The sequence below is a fragment of the Rhipicephalus sanguineus genome, chromosome 1, assembly GCF_013339695.2.
Source record: "Rhipicephalus sanguineus isolate Rsan-2018 chromosome 1, BIME_Rsan_1.4, whole genome shotgun sequence".
NCBI lineage: Eukaryota > Metazoa > Arthropoda > Arachnida > Ixodida > Ixodidae > Rhipicephalus > Rhipicephalus sanguineus.
The window spans coordinates 158,783,540-158,808,368 of NC_051176.1; the positions used below are offsets into that span (position 1 = coordinate 158,783,540).

The 24,829-nt window shown below is 48.9% G+C and overlaps 1 long non-coding RNA gene across 1 annotated transcript; it reads left to right on the plus strand.

The window, feature by feature from the left end:
- The first annotated feature begins 2,482 nt into the window (after positions 1-2,482).
- Positions 2,483-24,513, plus strand: LOC119401028 (uncharacterized). Its single transcript, XR_007416697.1, has 4 exons — positions 2,483-2,532; positions 2,967-3,082; positions 12,487-12,676; positions 24,413-24,513. It is a non-coding gene; the product is annotated as an uncharacterized LOC119401028 (long non-coding RNA).
- Positions 24,514-24,829: the final 316 nt, after the last annotated feature.

Sequence of the window (24,829 nt, forward strand, 5' to 3'; positions counted from 1 at the left end):
AAAAATTCTAGAGTGGAAGCAATCGAAACTTCTAAGGAGCGAATGTGAAGCCAACGTTCGGGCACACTTTACCTGAAAAACATAGCCTTCCCGTCTTATGTCCGACCGTGACGTAAATGCTATAGTTTAGTCATTGGTCGGTTACTATCCCGAGGAAAGTAATATATCCGAATGAGTACGTATGTGATATGTCTAATAAAGCTTGCCAAGACATTGATAAGGAAGCCAGTAACACAGAGGCTCATTGGTAAGTATCTGTCCGGAACAATTAGCCATCGAAGGTCCGTACTCAAAACCAACCTTTTCTTTACCTCTTATTTTCTGTATAGCTTTTGGGCCCTTAATACGCGCGGATAAAAACAGTAAACAGGGCTAAATGACTGAAGTCGGTTTGTGGACACTGGCTTCATCATCACTTCAGCATCTTTTTAACATCCTTGGGTGGGCCACCCAAAAAACTCCTTGCCTGTTTCTAGGAGTGCGCGAATTAATATTCGATTCGGCATTCGAATCGAATAGTGCATATCCGAAATACCGAATATTTTTCCAGTATACACTATTCAGCATGGACGGAAAACCCCGAAGTAATGATACGTTGGAGCATTGAGGGATCATTTTTGTACACGCTTACATGTCTAACAACAGACCCAACCACGGCGGGCTCGATTGTAATTTATAGCTTCCAAAGGCATAGCGCATCCAAGACGGGACAAGGCGAATGACACGTAGACAGGCATACACATCAGGGGGTCAGCCGGGGGGGGGGGGGGGGCAGGGGCGTAGCCAGAAATTTTTTTCGGGGGGGGGGGTTCAACCATGCTTTATGTATGTTCGTGCGTGCGTTTGTATGTGTGCGTGTATATATACGCAAGCAAAATTGAAAAATTTCGGGGGGTTTGAACCCCCCAACCCCCCCCCCCCCCTTGGCTACGCCCCTGGGGGGGGGGGGGGTTGGGAGTGTTCAACCCCCCCCCTGAAAATGGTCAATTTTGCTCGCGTATCCATACACGCACATATACAAAGGCACGCACGAACATACATAAGTAGGTTGACGCCCCCCCCCCCCCCCCGCCCCCGAAAAAATTTCTGGCTTCTCTCCTAGCTGATACACATACATACACAATGATGTGTGTTTATGCGTCATTCGCCGCAAGTGTTATCGTGATGTAAATTTCTTGCAAATGCAGTTTTCAACAATTATATTTATCTGTTTATGGCGCTATAAAGCCCATTACGTGATAACTGGTTGGTTTATCTGTCTCAATAAATGTTTAGCTCGATGTGCGGTGTTCGGTTAAAGAGCGCTTAATTCTTATGCATCAATTTTATTTAAAGGCTGGTGACAAAGAGCCACCTTGAATACCCTCGTCACTGCTGTATTTCAATGTACAGTTACAAAATAACCCGAATGCTCCAGTCGCTGATGCGTACGCCTACCTCAGTCTACATAATTGTAGTAGTTTTTGTCAATTAAATGTAATCGTAATGTTCCTTTGTTAAAATTTGTGAATATTTCTTGCAAAGGAAGTGTTATGGAGTCCTGGAGCTGTTCCGAAAATGGTTACCTAACTATTCGTGCGTCACTTCGCGACGGTGGATGCTCCTGTTGAGCGCCACCGCCACGTGCAGACGCGTCTTCGTTTGCGCGCACCCGCCGCGCCGAGGAATTGTGTGCCCCCCTCCCCTCTTCCCCCCTCGCACACACACGTACAAGAGATAGCTACACCCCCCCCCTCCTCCCCTCGCTGTTCTCCCCATCTGTACATAGCCCATTTCATCCGTCTTCGGCGTTTGTTTCTTTGCCTGGGGCTCGGAAGAGCCACCTACGGACTATGCAACTTCAATGGCGCACCATCCACCCTCTTCTTCCCGTGCTTTCTTTTTTTTTTCTTCGAGAAGATAACCCTGCTCCCTCCGCCGCCCTCCGTTCACACCACCGTCCCGTTTCTTCTATTTTTATATATCTCGTTTTTCTTCCGTTCTCCTATTTCACTCCGCGGCGCCTCGTTTGTTCGTTCCCACTCTTTTCGCTGCCCAGAAGTTTGCCCGATACGGGATGTTGTGGGAAGCGCACGCCTGCCTTTTTCAATGGCAGCGGAGGGGCCTTTCGCGAAACAAGCATCGACAAGGGTACTTGAAACGAATGCATGGCTGAAGCTAATTGCTGCTGCAGGACACACAAAGGATCCACTGAAGAATGCACCGAACGTTGCCGAAAATCTTTGTTTTTTTTGATATACGAATGCGCACAATGTAAAATTGCAGAAATATCCAAATCACTCTCCTTTGTAATAAGATCATTATAAACAACAAAAATATTTTCTCTGGGGCAGGGCTTTTGCAAAATAAAACGCTAAAAAGAAACAAAAGTGACGTCACAGTCGCCATATTGAAGTGTTGGTGAAATCTACGAGGTGAAATCTGGTGAAATTTTGTTCCAGGGTTGGTGTCGGAGCCCTTTTCCAATCTGGCAACGCTGGCTCAGAGGCTCGGCAAATCGTCAGCGCGGGAAAGATGGCAGTTGAATGCGAGGTAGGTCCTTCGTTTTTCTTTCACGATTTTGCCGTATCGGAAAATGACAGCCGCAATTAAAGGCGCGTTGAGGGCTGAAATGGGGAGGCGATGTCGTCTGATGTAGAAGTGTTTAACGCCAGAGCGTTTGCCGGGTTAATCTACTGAGGTGCACGGCGGTTGAAACGCGATCCTTTTTTTCGACACTCGGCGGGCGTTTGAGGTCGCCTAATCGAGCATTTGTCACGCAGTTTGATTATTTCGATTTAGATTGCGTTATACAGAGCCATTCTAAGACCGCTATACACGAAAACTGCGGCTCGACGACGAGTCAACATGTTTATGAGCTCTCTCACTTTGTTGATTGGAGTGCGCGTTAGTACGATGCGCGCCGAAAAGTCCGGCACCTTTCGCGGTGTAAGAATTAGGGAAAGATCTTTTATTTATTTATGCAGGTGCCCTCTCCAGTTCCCCTGATGGATCTGCGGAGTCGGATATCTGGCGCTGCGGAGAACCGAGCTGATTGCAGTACCAGCACTCTGAAGCACTTATTTGAGCAGGAAAGATAAAGGTGAGCAGAAAGTTTCGAGGCAAGACTGACTTCACGTGTGGAGTGGAATCATGTTGATATTCGGTGCAACGTTGGTGTGCGGCCCGGCCCGAACCCGAGAAAAAAATTTCACATCCCCGGCCCGGCCCGACCTCAGATCGGGCCCGACAGGGGCCCGGGCCAACAATCTAGGTCGTGTTGCCCGAACATGGAATCGACAGCAAGGCGTTTTAAGTAGCAAATATCTACGTTTTGTTGGCACACGGTACGCTAACAAGTATGCTTTAATCTACGGTAATTCTTACGGTAAAGGGTCTCACTGTGGTAACAGGTGACCGGACATACTGGGTACGATGAACAGTTATTCGGCAGCGGTATACTATGCATATTTTTTCAACAAATACAGTGGGAATCCTCAAGGGCGTTTCGTAGCAGATATTGAAGCAGAAAAAGGTGATTTCATGGCCAGGAATTGGGGACATTGATGGAGTTAAGGGAGCTGCCACTAAACGCACCAGTGGTGAGACTGACTTACTGAGGCACTGAAGCACCCTCTTCGCCTCGCTCCGCCGCACACGCTCCCGAGCATTGTATTCAAAAATTTTTTCAGCACCGCGAGCTGTTCCGACATAATCTGATACAATGAAGGAACAGATGTGGACTTTGGAAACAACAAGAATAAGGCCGACAAACGCGACCGAGGAAGTTACATGGCGTTAGCTACACAATAAAGCAGCCTATCAATTGAACAAGCGCTTCTCAGCCAATCTAAAACCGGGAGTCATTTTTGAAACCTCTTCTTTGAGCTTCGTAATCGAAGTCGAAAGAAGCCAAAGTGGGTCTGAATTTAGGCGGCTCTCACAGGCTGCATGGTACAATCTTCAAATGGCCTGGGAAGGTAGGCGCTTTGCGGCACGTTATTGGAATTACGCCTAAATTGTTCAAGTGGTTCCCTAGTATCTGAAACCGACAGTCGTTTTCAGTACCATATTTTGTTCGTGAGATATTATTTTGTGTGTGTGTCCACATAGGCGTGCGCACAGGGGGGCAGGAGGGGGGCGGCCGCCCCCCCTAATCACCTAAGAGGGGGGTGCAAAATCTGCCCCATACATTGACATAGTAGGGTGGGGGGGGGGGCGCTGCGATGAACCTTCGCCCCCCCCCCTGATGGGGAACCCTGCGCACGCCTATGTGTGTCCATGCTTCTCATTCAGTTACTGCAGGGCTCCCTGCCGCCGCCAGGAGATAGCGCGACATGCACATGTCCCGAAATAATGGGGACGGCAGCATGAGTTCAGTTTCAACAGGGAGCGCAATAAGAACAGAGGAGACAGAGAATAGAACGCTCTCTTGTTTTTATTGCGCTCTCTATTAAAACTTAAACCATGCTCTACCATCAAACCCAATCGTGCACCTTTCTGGATATGTAGCACCTGTCTTCAGAATGGTAGCACTTTGCCACGGCAAGAGAAATAGGGGAAGAGAGCCAAATGAATTATCTTTGTTTTAAATACACTAACCTAGATAAAGATCATAACGAACTCCGTGCACCACATGTACTTTTCGAAATATGTATAAACAGCCGAAAGGACGAAAAAAGCTATTTGTTATAGCATTATTTCCATATATCACACCTCTGCTAGTATATACAGTCTATAGTGCCGAAGAACTTTTTCTTTATTTATTGTGTGCTGCAATTCTTGTTTGCTTTTACTTCTATTTCTTTACTCACTCCCCTCTGCGATGTCTTTGGTCTTGAGGGTATCAGTAAATGAAAATTAAATGTAATAAGTTTGTGTGGCATAGTTTACAGTTAATTTCCTGACATGTCATTGTGCAAAAAGTCAATTTTTCAAGAGATTCCGGCTGTAAGCATGCCATGCTCTGTTGCATCAGATATCCTACTGCTCTACAGTTTCTTGAACTGCTTGCACTAGCCGCAGGAGCGCACGAAATCTGCCTTGCGAATTGTGAAGGCTTCGGCAGTCGTAGTTCCCAGACCTCCCACACTCGAGGAAATTTCGGGCATCTCTGCGGAGTTCTGCAGAATGGACAGAGCTTTCCAGCTCATCGCTTCATTTGTCTTGTTCTCGAACGTCATGCCCTTTTCAATATAACCCATAAACTCCTCTTTGAGGGCTTCTCTTTTCTTTCTTTCGCGACTGATCCTCCGCTTGAGGTGTATGATATCATGGGTAATCCAGGGGTTCCGTTTGTCCGCCCTTTGTAACAGGTGTGAAGCTGTCAATGCTATGGAAGATGATTTCTTTAAATTTAACCCGCATTACTTTAACGTCAGTCTCAATGCTGAAATTATCTAATGAATATGAAAAATAATCGATTATGCTAGTGTCATCTGCTTTCGAGAAATTAGGCACGTAAACGAGGCGTTCCTCAAGTTTAGTACGCACAGCTACGTGTTTTATTTGAACGAATACTAGCTCGTGATCCGATATTCCCTTGTCAACTGCTAATTCATAATTATCAAAGCACCCGGGCAGAAATACTAAATCTAGGATAGACTTTGCTGAGCCTGCCGTTCGTGTGTATTGATGAACTATTTGCTTTAAAGGGGCCCTCCAACACTTTTTTTGAAGCGCCTACATCGCTGCTGACCGCATCAACGCGTAGTGGCGCTTGCCAGAACTATTGCGGGCAGAAATGACGAAGATGAGCGCTGGCCTATGATTGGATAAATGTAACGTTACTGCAGCGCCCGGCAAAGAATGCGCCGAACGCCACGGCGCTGGAGGGAAACGCGCTCGGGACGCTCCAGGCGCCGTTGTTTGTAGAAACTGAAGGGAAAAAAATGTAAGAGCGTTGATATAGACGCCGTCGCAACAAGAAACACGACTAAAACTAGAAAAAATGTAGAGGCGTTCATGATCTGCCTCGTTTCACACGCGCAGTTCACTCTTAATGCACCACATTGTTTGTTACTATCGCAACGGCGTCATCAATACGTTGGAAAGAACGGCCAACATTGTATGCAAGCTTCCCGTACGTAGGATCTTTCAGTTCATTTCATTGGGGCGCCATCAGACGTCACAGGGTGAGTGAAACGTGGTCAGGTGACCCCGCAAAAATCGAGTTGAGGGTAGGCCTCCATTTTATTGTATTTTGAGTGTTCTAGGCTGAATAACTTCGGACTGCGTGCCCCTACCGCTGCCGTTCTTGCTGCACTAATCTCTTCAGCCTCCAGTCTACGCAACCCGAAAGTAAAAACTGTAAAACAATGAGGTCAGGAAAAGTGTTAGAGGGTCCCTTTAAGTCATGCACAAAAGCTATATCAATGAGAGCGTCACACTCTGGGCCCTCTTGTGAACCTACAGTAAAAGAATCCCAGTCAATATCTGGTAAGTTGAAGTCTCCCGAAAGAATAATACAACCATGTCGCGGCTTGTGTTGATCTAAATAACTTTTTATATCTTGCAAGTATGAAGCCGATTTATTAGGCACTCTGTAGATAGCCCCGAGGAGAACAAAGGCATTGCCAATCCTGACGTTGCACCATACACTCTCGTGGTTTTGGATTCCTTGCAAACGGATGCATTCAACATAATCTCTAACTATGGCAACGCCACCTCCTCGGGATTCACTATCATTCCGCATGATCTTATAACCAGGTGGTGCTAACTCATTGTATCGAATATCAGGATTTAGCCACAACTGTGACAATGTGTGGGTCATAATTGGCTAGGGTGTATTCCAGGTCGCCAGTTTTATATATAATTGGCTAGGGTGTATTCCAGGTCGCCAGTTTTATTTACCAGGCTTCTAGCATTTAAATTGACGAGACGGAAGCTGTCTCTTTTGTTAGGCGCACACCTTCAATCATGGCCTCTTTGCGCTGACGGGTGTGTGCTACGTTTAACCTTGACTCGGCGGTTTTTTGTGGAGTCCCAAGAAAACGCTTCATTATTAATGTATATTTTGTCGTAGTCAAGACGCATGCGCTGTTCCTTCTCCCTTTTCTTCGCAGCGGAGTTCCAAAGCAGCTTACGTTTAGCCACGGTTGGGCTAGACCGCACGCGCGCGCTCGCTTCTTACGGCCTTCGCATCGGGTGTAGTACATGCCTCTCGCCGCTGCTTTGAGGGGGGTGCTGCGATCCTGACCCTCCTCCGCCGCTCCGTGCAGCGCGCGCAACGCCAGCACATGAGTTCGGGCGCGCTTCTTCCTCACCGCGAGTTGAAAAACAAGTTGCCTAATCGTTGAAGACGCACAAATGGTTTATTCTGACTTCTTATATGCGCAATGTGCATCGAGCTTAAGCTTATCAAAAAACGTATAAATGCAAGAGCCGGGAGTACAGCGCTCCGCCATCAAACGTGTAGACATCTGAGGTCTGGAAATAAATATTTATTGCTCGTAAGCACTCGCAAATAGTTGAACGCTTTCAAGTGAAAACTTTGCCGGACTTCACAAATGTCTCGTTCACAACCTAAAATGCTTCCTAGTCGGCTTGTGTGCGCAGGTGGAAGGCTTGTCGTTCGCGTCAGTCAGTTGGTTTGTGTGATTGACGAGAAGTCTTAGGAATTTTTCGGCTATGAGATCTGCAGATCGTCGGGAGTGGCTGTCGTCAACGCCTTCAGGGCAACTTAAGGTGGGAGCGCGTTGCAAGTAGGGCTGGACTGCTGTTTCCAAAACTCCTAGCACATTCCTGCGTGGCAGGTGTTCAGAGGCCTTATCGAAAATGACCGCTATCTTGTCCAAAAGAGCTAGAAACTCAGGCCTCGGGTTGTGTAGTTCGTTCCTGTCTTGTGCTCGCAGTAGCTTGTACAGCTGATGCTGCCTGTTGTTGGTCGTCAGTAGCGCAGTGCAAGAGTCAAATCCGAGGTCTGTAATAATAATAAGCGACGAGGAGAGTCTGAAAAGTGCGAGCGATTTGAGCAGTTGTGCATTGTTAGCAGTAGGATTTGAGCGAATATGCGTATGCGACTTTGTGTTATGAGTTTTGCATTGTAACCAAGTTGTTGATAATTAAATGTAAACTTCTTTTTCCCTTTTAACTGTGTGTCGTGCGTTGCGTTTTCTATTGTGTCTTATTTTACGGCCCAGCCATCCTGACGCTAACAAAAGGACCGCAAAAGAGCTCGGGGTCCCTGGAATTAATGTTTCCAGGTGGTGTTAACACCAGGTGCCACTCTCGGGGCGTGCCGTCCGAAGGGGTTATTCAGCAGCAAGAGTCCTCTCTTGTTTTTTTACTTTCTTTCTCCCTATACGTAGTTATTTTCAACCATTAGAGATACGACTCACGTACGTGCTTCAAAGAGCTGTCAAGCTGCAGACCGCAGCTTTTAGCCCTGAAAACCACTCCAAATGTATTTGGAAAAATAAAGAAATAGAAAATAGCTAGCAAAGGCAAGGCGAGCTCTCTCAATTGCGGCCTCATTGTCCAACGAGACCAAGGGCCAAAGGTATTTGGTGCTCTCTGCTTGCAGAACAGGTGCAGCGTTATTTATCTCTCTCTCTCTGATCGTTGCAAGTGCTTCATGCCTCCTGCATTATGCTCATGATGGTTAGCGCAAACGCAACACGGACGAAAAGAAGAAAAAACGACGACACAATTGAGCGCTATCTAACAACTGAATGTTTATTGGAAAATCGCAAATATATATGTCTAAGAAAGAGAACTGCGTGAGCTGCCCTTCTATCGCTTTGATTGATGAGGAAGTGTCTTTCCTAGAAAGGGCGTAGTTTTGTTATCATACACTTTTTTATCTGTCAATTATCTTTGGCGCATGTGCGGGTTTGTTGTTTTTTCTCTTTCTTATACATATATATTTGTGATTTTTCCAATAAACATTCAGTTGTTAGATAGCGCTTGTGTCGTCGTTTTTTCTTCTTTTCGTCCGTGTTGCGTTTGCGCTAACCATCATGAGCAATTTCCAACTCGCCCAATTCGCTACCCTCCTGCATTATGCCTCGTTAGTCGATTCTTCCGCAGTTTTACTGAGTTTAAGCTTGTATTATCCACCAACGTTATAGAACCAGGTAAGTTGCAAAGCTCCCCGCGTCAGCCAACCCGTCGCGCGGCGCCGGGGCAGCTTCCGGTTTGGTGGCGCTGGCGGCGCAACAAGCTTCCGCTAGCAGACGAAAACACGTAGTCTGCGTACGGTCCCTAGAATAGTCTGCGTGGCAAGACGCCGCGGCAGCCGTTCAGAAAGGGCTCCGTTGCTTCTGTAATTATCGAGATTTTCCGTTGCGCTGCCACTGCAACGTAAAACTGAGTAATATTTAGCAGTGGAAAGGTAAAGTCAGTTAAGCTATGGCTTATAGACTGCCCACGATAACTGATGCTTGATAGCGTAACATATGAATCGGTCTATTACCCTATAAGGAATTAACTAAATGCCGCATTCCCGTAGCGTAAATTCTTTAGCATAGTGGATGCTTCGGCGTGTTGGTACTTCTGTCTTTTCGTTTTGGACTGTGCAAGTATTGCGCGGTGTTAACGAATAAATCTTTGTTGCAAGTCAGCGCGGTTGTTAGTGTAATCCTTTTTTCTGGTGCTCCGTCTTTTTTTTTTTGCGCTGTTTTCTTTCCGATAATTCTTCACTTTAACTTTTTTGAAGTGAGGAGTTTTTCACTATGTATCGCGGCTGTCGTTACTTGCAGTTATTGAGTGGTAAAATCGCTGTTTGTGTACTGCACGCCACAATTTCAGTCCTGCTACATAAAGAAAAATTGTATTTATTTTACGCACGCAATGCAGAAAAACAATTTTTCAGATATTGCATGTATGGTGTGGTGCACACAAACGGCACAACTTATTTACAGTCTCAGGCATTAAACCTTATCAAAACAGCTCTAATTAATTGTAAAAGATTATTTACCGCACAATTTTTAGGATCACTCAAATCAAGGCAAGTTCAAGAATATCTTTAGGGCGCATCCTTCGACGAGGCTCTTTTCCGCTGGCGATTGCAGCCCTAATTCTTACCATTGACCGTGTGAGCGAAAGTCTTCAGGATATCTTCCTCATGAAAGTGCATATCACATACATGAGATCGAGAAATGGCGCGATTCCACGCCGCTCGCTGGTCAGGGTCACGCGGGGCACAAACAGGTTACGAACTTTCTTGAATTTCGTGGGACTGTCGCGACTTCTCATACAGCGTCCCGAGCCGTCCCTGTCGGGACAGCTATATGTCCAGGATGTATTCCGGACCGTCCAGTTAGAGATTTTTGTGATCCAACGCACACCCGACACCGCGCGTCACGCTCCAGAACACGAACATCTCACGAATACCACGCACGAAGCAATGTTGCGGTGGTACAGCGGTGGCTGCGAAGGGCTTTGGTTACTTTGACTGTACTTCTGTGCGCTGCGCGACAACTTTTACGGGTACATTCTCCAGCAGGGAAAGTGTTGCGAGCAGCACGTAGCCAGCTGAAGAGGGCCGAAACAATGAAGAAACAATCCCCCCCCCCCCACCTCCCTCCCCGACTCCCTTCATTGAAGAACCCTACGCCAAAAGGAATGTCGTGGTGTCTCGGATTTCCTGTAACCTAGCAAAACATTTTCTTGGGCTAGTTGGTTCATGACTTCTGTGGGAAAATGACTTCTGTGGGACAAAGAATACATCCCGTGTTCTTTGTCGGTCCTTGTGTTGTTTTGCGCTACAATTTTCCCACAGAATTCCTGTAACCGCTCGTACAGCCGGGAACCCATGTCGGCACGGTGAAGACACGCAGCACATCCGAAGCACAATAGAAAGCGCAAAACTGCTCACGCAGAATAAGCAGCCTCCACGGATGGATGGATGGATGCTATGAGCGTCCCCTTTATAACGGGACGGTGACACGTCTGTCACCAGGCTCGAAGAAAAAAAAAAAACTTCCTTGTTTCAAGTTGGCTTAACACCTTATCTACGCTGATTAAATCTATGTTATTATACCAAAAAAATATAAATTCACGGTTCATCTCTCTGCCTCTTAAGGTAGAATGACCTTATTTTTCCCCAATATTTATTTTTGTACTTTATCTCTACTTTTCTGCCACCAATACTCTAACCGTCTCTTACTTATTTCTATCGCGGACGTGTTCAGCTTTCCATTGTTGTCCCTAAAACCCAAGGCTTCATGTAGACTCGTGCACACACGTATACCTCGGTGAATATCGCCACATTCAAGCAGTACATGTTCCATCGTTTCCTTAGTTCCCCCGCAGCATGTACATTGTTCTTCGTTACTGAATCTCGCTTTATAACTACGCGTTCTAAGGCAGCCCGACCATACTGACGCGCCGCAACGCTGGCTGAAGAGAGTGGAGCGAGTGAATCCTGATGCGACAGCAGCGCCACATCTGTCGCTGATGGCGGCGGCGCCGCGCAACATCGCTTAGTTTTGCAACTGACCTGGTTCTATAAACGTTGTTATCCACGAGCACATGCATACCGACATTATGCGGAGAGCCGTCTGATAACATTAGTTTTTTTTTAAAGGAGACGATCCTCCCTCTACCCCTGACTTCTTGAATAATCCCCCTCCCCTTTCTCCGTCGAGAACCCCCATTCCGCGGTTTTACATCGAGCTAGGTTAGGTTAGGTTAGGTTAGGCGCAGCAGATGCACGGTCAGGGTCGCAGCGCCCCTACCGCCGACGGGCGGCGAAACATACTGAGAAACTCTCCCATTGCTTTCGCGATGGTGAGAAGGCCGTAAGGAAAGAAGCTGCGCGCGTGCGGTCTAGCCCGGCCGTGGTTTAGCCAAGGTTTCCTTGGAAAAGTTATCTGAGACTGAAATACCAGTTCCTTTCAGATTCTTACAATTTTTGTAGAGCTGCACTTTTTCCCTGTAATCATATAATCTTAGAACAACAGGGCGAGGCCTCGTGGTCTGCTTTTTTCCTATTGTGTGCAAGCGTTCGACAGTGTTTAGCGTAACATGCAGCTTCTTTTCCATTACATCATTTAGCACTTTACTGCGCAGGTCTTGTGGTGTTTCATTCGGTTCCTCTGGTAGGCCAAATACCATTAAGTTGTTCCTTCGGCTCCTATCTTCGAAGCTAACAAGCCTTTCCTGTTGTTTTTGAACAGTTGCGCCCAGTTCCCGTACTGTTTTCGTCAGCTGTGAGATAGCTTTTTCATTTTCTTTGAGGATCTGTAGGCTGTCTTCGACCTGTTTAATCCAGGTACATAGCCCCTGCAGTTCGTTTGAATGGTAAGAAGCAAGCAAAAGCAGGTGAAATGTAGATTGTTTCTGTTGTACTGTGACATAAAATGAAAACATAATCACGACACACAACACTAAATAACATAATGGAGCTGCCACACACAAGCTTCAGGCTATCCCAGATAAAGGGTTCCTCCCTTCTTTATGAATATTGACAGAAAAAGACACTGAAGTAAAAAGCAGTGACACTAAAACTGCACTGGACAATCAATCAGTCAGTCAATGAAGTTTTTCATAAATTGTCCAGAGGGAGCCGATTACCCTTGAGAGGGAGGACCGGCTGCGGGCCGCACCCACGTGGAGACTGGAAGGGCGAGCCTCTCCAGGACAGCCCGTATTTGGATCTCCTGGTCTGAGCTGATGATTGCCATCCTCCAGGCATAATCTCTGCTGAGAGGCTCGCCATCGTGCAGCGCTATGCATTGCCAGAGCACGTGAGGTAACGTTCATCGTCTGTTGTCACATTAAGGGCTTTGCGGCTTTAAGCCATCAATAAATTTACTGTAGACTAAAGGCAACAGATAAGTACCCGTTTGCAGCATTCTTAGGGAGATTGACTGGGCCCTCGAGAGTTCAGGGTGCGAGAGCAAAAATGTACACCTGGCCAATTGATAGTGTTTACAAAATTTCATTAAAGCGAGGAGTGGATCAAGCTGCCGGATGCCTTCTCCCAAATTAGAGGTCGATTGCCTGTCACGGTGGAACAGTTCGCGTCGCGGGTATGGGCAAACTCATTGGCATTGGGAATAACCAAGTGGGCATCTGTGCCCACCCGGCTATGATGTATGGTGTAGGTCTGAGCTTCGAGCTTTTTAACAGTAGAGCTGTTTGAGCTGACCATAGTCTGTGCAAATCGAACAGAAAACTTATCATGAACCGGCACACGCTCTTTTCGTCCTCTTCACCTTCTGCTTTGCTCTCAGAACATGTGCATCGATTTGTCTCGAGTGGGATGAAATAACTCTGATGGGCAAGAGAAAGAGTACAGAGAAAGAGATATAAAGAGAAATAGAGAGACAGAAAGGGAATAAAGACAAAGAGTTAGAAAGACTGAGAAAGAAATAGACAGAGAGAAAGATGTAGATACAGACACAAAAAAAGAGATAGCAAGTCAGAAAGAGAGAGAAAGGCGTAAATGTAGGCACATCTCGTCAGAAAGAGAGAGAAAGGCGTAAATGTAGGCACAATAAATTTTTACATAAATGCAAATAATGTAAAAAAAAAAAGTTTGCGACCATCTACAACAGCAAAGCAAAAATTGGGGCAGTTGCACACTGGTGGTGCGAAAAATTGGGGTAGTAGTGAAGCTAGCCTGCACTAGTGGTGCAAGGCTGGAAGCAACAGCAGAGCGAGTACTCCCGAGGAAGGAGAAGCTGCCCTCCCAAGCCTATGTCCCTTCTTCGCTTAAACGACATGGGTTTAGCACGAACATGTCGTGTGACTAGTGCTACGCGATTTTGCCGGGAACATGTCACATAGTTTTGGTGGGAAGATATCATGTGACTAGTGCTACATGACACTTTTGTTCAGCTCTCTAATGGCTCTCTCTGCTGGTATCATTCGCCGTGCATTTCTTTGCTATTATCTCTGCACGTTTCAGCAGCATGTGCGTTGCTGTGCTTTTCGTAGCGCCCTCTTCTGATTTATCTTCGGTTTTCACCTGAGTATATTCTGTGGACTAGTGCTACATGATTTTTCACTCTCTCTCTCTCTCTCTGTATTTCTCACTTCTATTTCTCTCTTTCCTTCTCTGTCTTTCTATCTTTTTATTTCTTTCTTTTTTCCTTTCTGTGTCCGTTTTTCTCTTTTTCTGTCTATTTATTTCCGTCTCTGTACACATTCGCTCGGCCATCCGTGTTTCCGCATCCCACAGAGGAGAATTCGCCGCAGCAGGAGAGTGCCCACTGGGCTTACGTGTTAGGGGAGATGAAGAAGACGACGAAGAGAGTGCGTGCCGGCATGATGACCGGTGCACATGTTAGGGGAGATGAAGATGACCAAGAGAGAGCGCGCGCCAGCATGATAATGATAGTTTATTGCAACACCAGGCAAACTATGGCGAGCTACAACAGCTTCGCTGTTAAAATAGTATTGTTTATGATGGCACAAAGGCACAGGCAGTTGAACATAGTCGTGCAATTGTCCTTTTTCCCACACAGTTCACAGAACACTGTCGCTGCTCTTATTCTGTAGTATCGTGAGTGAAGAGTCTACTGTCGGATCAACACACTCCAGGGTGTCTTTCTTCTCGACATGGCTGAGAAGGGCAGCACAGGAGCATATAGCCAGACCGCTAAGAGACCAAAAGGGAAGGATGCATCGTGTGTGCCGGGTCTGATCGCATAGGGTCAGTTTCGCCCCTGTCGGTGAACACCTGAAGAAGTAGATTACAGACAAAAGAAAAGCTGCATGCACATCACATTTTTCTTTCTTTTGCTCTTGACTCTCCTTTCCCCTGACGGCTCTCCACAGTTCCCCATTCGCCATTCGTTGGAGTCATGTCAGCGTGGCAGCATATCGTGGCCGGTGCGTCCTATTTCATTGCCGCTAGCGGTTGTTTTCCGGAACTAGAGGACTAGGTTGAATCCCGATAGAGTTTCATACAGTCATTGTTGCCTTTGTAACATGAATACCGCTCTCAAACTGCGATTGAAGCGAATTTTGAGGTAAATAGTGTTCCTATAGGTGCCGTTTTGAAAATAAGCATTTATAGGCATTTAGGCACAAATTCCAAAAATAGCATTCATAGGCACTATAAAACACTCTAATAAGCTTTACTTCAACTCAAATTCATGCTTAATATCAGTATGGGGCAATAGGAATGCAAGGAACAAAATGGGCATTTGCCTAAATCCAGTCTGTAGTTATCACTACCTGTTCTCACAGGTGGGTTTAGTCCGTTTTTCGGAGCATGTATGGTCTTGCCCATACAATCGAGAGGGTTCGAAGGAATTTTGGAGCCTCGCAGGCAAATCAGGAGAGTTGGCAGGTATGCAAATATACTAGTTGCATTATGACATAGGTGATTCCACAAGTAGCACGTGACATACTGCCCATGTGGACTGCCATGTTGCAATAAAGCACATCTACACAGGTGTGCATGTCAGCTGACTGCAAGGCATACCATCAACTGTTACATTTTTTTTTTTCCCCGCTGGCAGCAGTGAGACTGGGGTGCTTCACCTATCAATGGGCATCACTATGTGCCATTGCCTTGTGGCTCCAAAGCAGTCATTTCCCCAGATTTTCAGCGAAATCATGTTTGGGCATTGCCACACAGCACCTAAATTCTTTAAATTAGCCGGGATGGTGCAGTCGCTACTTCGAACTTTCCTGTGAAATCTATGTTAGAAATATGTGACCACAGAAATTCTTCATTAAGCAGGATTTTGACATAACAGAGTTTGAGTTATCATGGTTTTCTGTAGTGAATCTAGGTAACGCATTGTCAAGCAAACACCTAGCTAGGTGTTTGCTTGACAATGCTCTCGAGCTCTGCTCACGAGACATGTAAGAGATGCAAAGCTTGCAATGGCAAGCCCACCAGTGGTTTTGGAAATGATATGCATCTGTAAGTACCATTGTTGTGCACTCAGTACAAGACAAGTGACCTGCTGAGGCACAAATTGTTGGAAACAGCATGGGTGCAGTGTACTACATGCTACCTCACATGAACATCGGATAAAACAAAACAGTAAGCAGATGACCATTGTTTGACGTTTCTGAAGATTAGAAACGCCTGCATTATTTATGGCAAAACTACCTCTCGAACGTAGGCATTGGTTCCCTATTTGCCCTGAGGGAAGAGGGAGGCAAAAAAAATATTTTGTCATTCTTGTAACGAAATTTCGGAAGTGCTTTTATGCACAGTTCATTTCAGTAATGTAGTACACCTCTCCAGGACAAATGCAGATAGTAATTGGGGCTGCTACGATATGTCAACCACGGGGACGTATCCTCCTTGTCCCTGCTTGACCCAATACGGATGGGGGGAGGACACATTTGCCCCTCCCCCTTCCTTAGTTGATGAGTCTGCTCTCAAGCTTCTATAACACCCTCAGTGCCACCGATGAGCTCGTATTTTAAAAATCATTTATTGGAACACCCCCTCAGGGTTTGTCAGGCCCTTGAAAACCCTTGAATTTTAAAAAGCATGTTTTCAAGGCCCTTGAAGGTCCTGGAATTGTATTCTGTCCTTAAAAACCCTTGAATTTCGGGACCAGTGCAGTCTAAAGTCCACAGTGCGACCTGCTTTCTGTGGTAGATCAATGTCGGTTCGGCAAACTTTCCATTACAGAAACAATACGCCGTACGAGTTTGCATGTGTTCTGTGTGTTCATTGCCTTGTCCTATTCTTCATTCACGCCTCACCCATCGGTTCATCGTGTCCTGCATTTATGCTGCTTTTTTTCCTGTCAAGCGAGTGGTGCATGTAGTACACTAACGATCGAGAATCTGGAATCCACTCTTCGAACCTGGGACATCTTTTTGCAGTGCTTTCTTGGAAACTTCACAAGCGTCGTCGAAAGGAAAGGGCCGCAGCCTTGCGGGAGACACGGATGCAACTCCCAAACGAGAGTGTAACGTCTTTGCGGAGCAACATGACTGACTATTCCGCCACGCTGAACACTGCCAGACCAAGGAAAAGGTCCATTCTCATGCGAGGAGTAAAACAAGAGCTCTTTGCCGGGTTGATGAGGAAGCCCCCCTTGGCAGCTCAAGAATTGTCTCCGAAGCAACGACCATCGAAGAAGACGCTGGAAATGCGAACCTGCCAGTAAATCGCCGTTCGACTTAAGACAGCCCAGCTGTCCATGCCCTCTGCTACGACGACCTGCGCGAAACGATCCGAGCGATCATGCTGGAGGAACTGCGCAAGCTGTTACCCTCACCACAGCCTCAAGTGGACTCGATCGCAGATGTCGTTCGAACAGAAATCCAGCAGTCGTTGGGCAACCTTGAACCGCCACTGCCTCAGCCGCAAGCCATGAGCTATGCTGCTGCAATCCAACGCAACGCCCACCCTCCTTGCGTACGTCAAGACGCCGCGCCGCCGCAGCAGTTCCGCCGCCAGCGATACACGCCGAGGAAGACCAACGTTTGGCGCGCCCCCGACCACCGCCCACTCTGCTACTATTGCGGAGAAGCTGGCCACACCTACCGCCGCTGCCAGTACCAACAGATGGGGCTGCGTGGGTTCACCATTGACGTGCCGCTTTTACAGCGGGGTGAACGACCATCGCCGACTACCTCGCAGGAGCGCAGTGGACACCCCGACAACCTTCCCGTTTGTCGTCACCAGGCCGCTACGTCTCTCCCCAACGCTGACCATACACTGGCCCATGTCGGGGCTGGTCACCTAGGTCTTTTCCAGAAAACTAAGGGCAGCAACCGATGGAGGTGCGGTTGCTGTACAAAGAAATACCAAAGATCCTCCGCCGCCGCGACGATATCTAAATAACATGCCTCAAGCTGAACGGAGAAGAAGACCTGACGATTCAACGGGGAAGCAGCGGAACAAGGCGACGTAGCCGTGACCCGACGCCACGACCTAACTGCAACGCAAGACAACGAACTAGCGACCTCGACGTTCTTATCGACGGCCACAGTGTCACAGCTCTCGTCGACACCGGAGTCGACTACATATTCTGTCATCAGTGGACCATTCACCACGAAGCTGAAGAAAGTTAGGGACAGCCTGGGAAGGCCCCGATATCTGGACAGCTGGAGGTCATCTAGTAACACCGGAGGGAATCTGCACAGCGAGACTCACGATTAACAACCGGATTTATCCCGCGAACTTCGTAGTCCTGCAGCGTTGCTCGAGAGATGTCATCCTTGGTATGGACTTCTTAAGCCTTCATGGTGCAGTCATCGACCTAAGATCCAAGTCGATCACACTATCCACAGAAAAAGCACTATATCACGATCTGCCCCAGGACCGTGGACGAGGGGGCGCCGAGGCACCCGTGCTCTAGCAAGGACGACCCAAACGCATGGCGGGGTAACAGCTACTGACTGCCAAGGCGTGCTCGTCAGTGTTTATTATCCACACACCACCAAGGTTGCCCGCCGAACCTGGCGAGCTAACGAAACTAAGCTAGGCAGGGCGCCACACGCTCGTTACATCCTTCACCCCCAGTTATTGCACACAAATAAAAAAAAAAAACAAGTCCCAGCCTGTTCGACGTTAGCTTAGGCGAAAAGCGGTCTGTTGCCCTTCGTCGTTGAGTGCTCCGCCTGGGTACAGGTGTTGAGGGACTAGGTGCGGCAGCACCAGGTGCTGCCTGAGCCGTGCTTGATTCATCCTGAGGCTCTGCCGTGGTTGACAGAAATGGCAGTGAACTTGGCGGTGGCCCAACTAGTGGCGCACAACTGGAGGCGCCTGTCCCTTGCGTAGTGGTTGTCGTCTCACTGGCTGCAGCTGGTGCTGCTGTGGATGCAAGCCGGGTCCCGCGGTTAGCCCTCACATGGTCAGCATGCCGGTGCCATGTGGTTCCATCCTGCATACGTACGAGCAGAGAGGAGGAGCTTGCAGGCAAGAACCCTTGTCCAGCAGACCAAGGTGGGCCAGAACGGAAATTCCTGGCGAATATTGGCACTCCAGGCTCAGGCAACAATCCAGGACGGCACCCTTTGTCAGCATCCAGCTTCTGCTTCAGCTGCTTGAGGAGCGCCGTGGACCGGAGGTCTGGATGCAAAATGTCGAACGGTGTCTTCACCATCCGTCCCAGCAGGAGCTCACAGGGGGCACGGGCGGTGACATCATGGGGTGTATTCCGGTATTGGAAAAGCATGTGGGCAACTTGCGTACGGAAATTCCCAGCCTGGCTCTTCTTAAGTTTGACCTTAATAGTTTGCACTACCCGCTCAGCTGCACCATTTGAAGCAGGGTGGTACGGGGAACCATCATTTGGTGGATTCCGTTCTTTGTCAGCCAGGCCAGATACTCTGCGCTGGCGAAAGCGGGCCCATTATCAGACTGGTCCGGCAGCCCCTGGGCGGCGAAGACCTGCCGCAGTGCTGCAATGGTCGCACCTGCTGACGGAGTGGTGACAGGTAGAACTTCCACCCACTTTGAAAATGCGTCGACCACCACCAGGAAGTAGTGGCCTTTGAAGGGGCCCCCAAAATCCGCATGAAGGCGGGTCCAGAGCTTCTGGGAATGGCCATGGGGTGATCTCCACATGACGCGAGGCCCGTTGATGTTCCTGGCAGACTTGGCAGCTCTGCACCATGTGAGCGATGTCCTGGTCCAAGGCCAGGCCACCAAACGTGGGACCGGGCCACCATCTTGGTCTTTTCTACGCCAGGATGCCCTGCGTGCAGCAACTGCAGGACCCTGGACCGCAGACTTTGTGGGATCACCCCCCTGGAACCCCAAAGTAGGCAGCACTGCTCCAGGCTCAGCTCAGCGGCCTTGTGGCTGTAGGACTGCTGCACCAACTCCTCTTCTCGGGATACTGCCTTCACCACCTGGGACAAGACCGGGTCCTGACTTGTCGCCTGCGATACAGAAGACCTGGAGAGTACCTCCGAGTACGCATGCTCCAGCATGAGCACTTCAGCTGGCTCTGGAACAGCAACAGGCACCTCTGGCAGCGGCAACCAGCTCAGGGCATCAGCAGGCGCCACGTCTTTTCCCGGACAGTAGACCAACTGGTAGCTGTAGGCCGCCAGCTTCAAGGCCCATCGTACCACTCGAGGTAATGCCTGCACGGGGATCGCCTTGTCTGGCCCCAGTAGCCCCAGCAGTGGTTTGTGGTCCGTGACTGCCTCGAACTTTCAGCCCCACAGATACTGGTGAAAGCGCTCGACGCCTTCCTTGTCCTTCCTTGGACAAGGAAGGACAAGGAAGGCGTCAGCCAGCTGGAAGGAAGCGTTACAGCCAGCTGGACAAGGAAGGCGAGGCCTTCCTTGTCCAGCTGGCTGTAACGCTGCTCTGCTGCGTGGAGACGACGAGAAGCAAACGACACCGGGCGTTTCTGGCCATCCTTGTCTCGGTGCGCTAGGACGGCTCCTACACCGTATGGTGATGCATCTACGGTAAGGACGACAGGCGTGGCTGGATCGAAGTGCACCAGCACCGGTGCCTTGGTGATTAGCTCCTTACATGTGCTGAAAGGCCACGTCCTGCTCTAACTTTTTCCACCAAGCCCAATGCTGACCATGTCAAAGCAGAATGTGCAGTGGCTATAGATGCGCCGACAGGTTGGGCAGGAACCTCCTGTAGAATAATAGCGAAAGTTGGGCTAGTTGGTGGTTCATGCTTGGGCCTCCTGTAGAAATTGATGAGACCAAGGTACCTTTGCAGGGGGCCGGAGTCAGGCCGCCCTGGGAGATGACGTGTCCCAGGTATTCTGCACTGCGAACCATGAACACGCACTTTTCCCGCTTGAGCTTGAGACCAGCATCCTGAAGTCGGGCCAGAACGTTGTGCAGATTCTGCATGTGGTCACTGTCGTCAATACCGGTGACAAGGATGTCGTCCAAGTACACTACCACGTGCCTCATGCCCCTGAAAAGGTTGTCCATCTCTCTCTGAAAGATGGCTGATGCCGAGGCCACGCCGAATGGTAAACGTGTGTACTGGAAAAGCTCCATAGTTGTCGATATTGTGACATACTTCCGTGAGGCCTCCTGGAGCACCAGTTGCTGGTAAGCGTCTCTGAGGCCGAGCTTCATGAACTTCTGTCCACCAGACAATGCCGACCAGAGATCTTCAATCCGAGGCAGTGGGTACTTTTCAACGGTAGTGACGGGGTTGATCATAACCTTGCATCCCCACAGATTCTGACATTACCGTTTCGCTTGGGGACTGGAACAGTGGGTGTGGTCCACTCCGCAGTCTTGACTGGTACCAGGATGCCTTCTTGCTGCAACCGTTGCAGCTGCTGGGTGACCCCGTCCTTCAGTGCGAACAGCAGTGGGCGAGGCTTGAAAAACCGAGGCCAGACTTCCCTCGGGTACATGGATGCCAGCAATCGTACCGGCGAATGTGCCCACCCCTAGCTGGAACAGTGACTAAAAATCTTTTGGAAGGCTCGGGATGTCTTCTACGACATGTAGGGCTGCTTCCTGGCCTTCTGGCAGCCGAACATCCAGTGCGCAAATCCAATTTCTGCCGAGCAGCGTCGGTGACGACCCCTTGGTCAAATAAAGAGGAAGGGTTGCTTCCCTGTTGCCAAAACGAACGCTGACCTATGAAGACTGCCTTCATAGCACCAGACGGCCTCTTTGAGTTCAAGGTCATGCCCTTCGGTCCTTGCTTGGCGCCTGCGACTTTCCAACGCGTTCTGGATACAGTACTGGCAGGCTTGAAGTGGCAAACTTGCCTCGTGTACTTGGACGACATCGTTGGGTTTGCCTCAACCTTCGACGAGCATCTGCAGCGCCTTGAGGCTGTAATTCAAGCAATCAAAACCTCTGGACTCACCCTGAAGCCAGAAAAGTGCCGCTTCGCGTATGAGGAGCTCTTGTTCTTGGGCCACGTGATTAGCAAGTCTGGAGTTCACCCGGACCCACGGAAAACAGCTGCCATCGCTGCCTTTCTGCCGCCCACCGACAAGATGGCCGTACGCCGATTTCTGGGCTTGTGCACCTATTACAGGCGCTTCGTCAAAGGATCTTCAAGGATCGCAGAGCCGCTAACGCACCCCACGAAAAGCAACGTGGAATTCAAGTGGGGAACGGCACATGCCGAAGCATTTCAAGAACTGAAACAATGCCTGCAGACGCCACCGATACTTGCGCACTTCGACAAATACGCCGACACAGAAATCCACACCGACGCAAGCAGTGTAGGGCTCGGAGCCGTCCTAGTGCAGAGGACTGACGGACTAGAAAGGGTTGTCAGTTATGCTAGCCAGTCACTATCTAAGGCGGAAGCAAACTATTCCACAACAGAAAAAGAGTGCCTTGCCATCATCTGGGCTACATCAAAGTTCCGCCCCTATCTTTACGGGAGGCCTTTCAAAGTTGTGAGCGACCACCACGCCTTGTGTTGGCTAGCTAACTTGAAGGACCCTTCAGATCGACTCGCACGGTGGAGTCTGCGACTTCAGGAATTCGACATTACCGTTACGGTTTTTACAAGTCCGAACGAAAGCGCTCCGACGCCGACTGCCTGTCCCGTGCCCCCGTTGACCCACTGCCACACGACGACCAGGACGGTGACTACTTCTTGGGAACCTTCAGTGCTGATGACTTCGCCGAACAACAGCGAGCCGACCCGGAACTCAAGGGTCTTGTGGAATACCTCGAGGGCAAGGCCACCATTGTTCCACAGGTATTCAAGCGAAGACTGGCGTCGTTTTTCTTGCGGAATGACATTCTCCTAAAGAAAAACTTCTTGCCACTCTGGGCCAACTACCTCCTCGTAGTACCTTCAGCATTACGTCCAGAGGTTCTGGAAGCTTTACACAACAACCCGACGGCTGGACACCTACCTCAGTGTTTCCCGCACGCTCGCGAGAATACAAGAAAAGTACTACTGGCCTTGCCTCACTGCCGACGTCACCCACTACGTAAAGACTTGCGAGACTGTCAGCGACGGAAGACACCGCCGACAAGGCCAGCTCGGACTTCTTCAGCCGATCGATGGCACCTCGCCGGCCATATCCGGCAATCGGGATGGACTTACTGGGGCCGTTCCCGACGTCGACTCCGGAAACAAATGGATCGTCCTAGCTACCGACTACCTCACCGCTATGCCGAGACAATGGCCATGCCCAAAGGCAGTGCCGCCGAGGTGCCAAGTTTTTTCGTTGAGAACATCGTCCTGCGTCATGGCGCCCCAGAGGTCCTCATTACTGGACAGAGGTACCGCCTTTACTGCGGAGCTAACTCAGCCGATCTTGAGAATACAGCCAGACAAGTCACCACCCAGACCACCGCCTACCACCCTCAGGACCAATGGCTCACAGAACGTCTAAACAAGACCATCACCGACATGCTGGCCATGTACGTCGACGTCGAGCACAAGACGTGGGATGCCGTCTTTCCGTACGTGACCTTCGCAGCTGTCGGCGTACAAGTTGGTCTACGGAAGGAGCCCGGCAACGACGCTCGACGCCATGCTTCCAGCTACCACCAACGAAGACAATGTCGACGTCACCACTTAATTTGCAACATGCCGAAGAAGCTCGACAGCTCGCCCGCCTGCGTATCAGGAACCATCAGAGGATCGACAGCCGTCACTATAATCTTTGCGACGCCACACGGAATACCAGCCCGGTGACCCTATTTGGGTCTGGACTCCGATACGCCGACGTGGACTCAGTGAAAAACTTCTTCGGCGATACTTCGGGCCATACAAGGTGCTTCGACGTCTCGACGCTCTAGACTACGCGATCATCTCAGACGGCATTACGAACTCCCAGCGAGGCCGTGCACGACCTGAAGTCATCCATGTCATGCGCCTTAAGCCGTTTTTTTTTACGCGTTCGTGAACCTGTGGGCTCTACTCTTTGCTTTTTCTGTTGTAACTTATTTGCGTAGACACTTGTTTTTACCCCTTCTGTTCTGTCACAAGCATCGGGACGATGCATTTTCAGAGGGGGCAATGCCACGCGCGCTTCTTTTGCTATGTTTTTGTAACTTGTCCGTTGCACGTGTAATCGCTGTCTTGCGCGGACCGCACCAGAATGTCTGGGAACATTCCAGACTGTAGTAGATCATTTTGTCAAGATTGCGCACATGAGGTGAATAGTCAAGATTATTCCAGAACTTGCGCGACCACCAGTGATAAGGCTGGAAAGTTCGATGCATGATGTGTAAAAGACAGCGTGTCCCAGCCATGATGAGTTTTATCGACGGCTGACGCTCTGTTTGCCGCTATCAGTGTACAGTGTGTATTGCTATAGTTTAACTTTCCGTTTCCCGGCCACAAGTTCGGCCAAATAGAGAGTGTTATCTTCGACACGCCGACTGCTGCCTTCGTCTACGTCATGACCACGTGACAGTATACAGTTAAAACTCAAACTAACAAAACCCAATTTTCAGTAGTTCCCAGTCTAAAGAAGAAATTTGTATACGCCGGCAGCTACTCGTAAGGTACAGTGTTGTTGTCAATCCGAACTAACAAAACTAACTTGGAAACAAAACCGATTTAAAAAGTTTTTCTGAAATTAATAAGTAAAAAGAAGCACTAATTTTCTGCCTTTTTTTTACACAGATGGCTGTTTTCTTCAAGCGTGGACACTAATGCTATGGTGTTAAAACACCTGTTGCCTATAGTCACAAGCCTGGATTTATTTTGACAAGGATACACGTTACTCACATCACATGCGCAGTGAACTCAACAGTCGTGCTGTTACGTACCAGGTGGTACTACGGGTGGCGGTGGTTTATTCCCGTCAGTGCTCCCACAGGAAAACTACTGTGTGCTTTCATTAATTCATGATTTATGCCAGATGACCCTGATCATCTCGCAACTTCGTGCTCGCCCTGCTCGGAAATCGTTGCATTCGTTCTTCCCTTGCATTTCGGCTGCATGTCATATTTCATGTGACTGTCTACCTGGCCTCCCTTGCCTGGACCACATACGTGAGGCTCAACGTTCGGTAAATCTGAACACACTTTTCTCACAAGG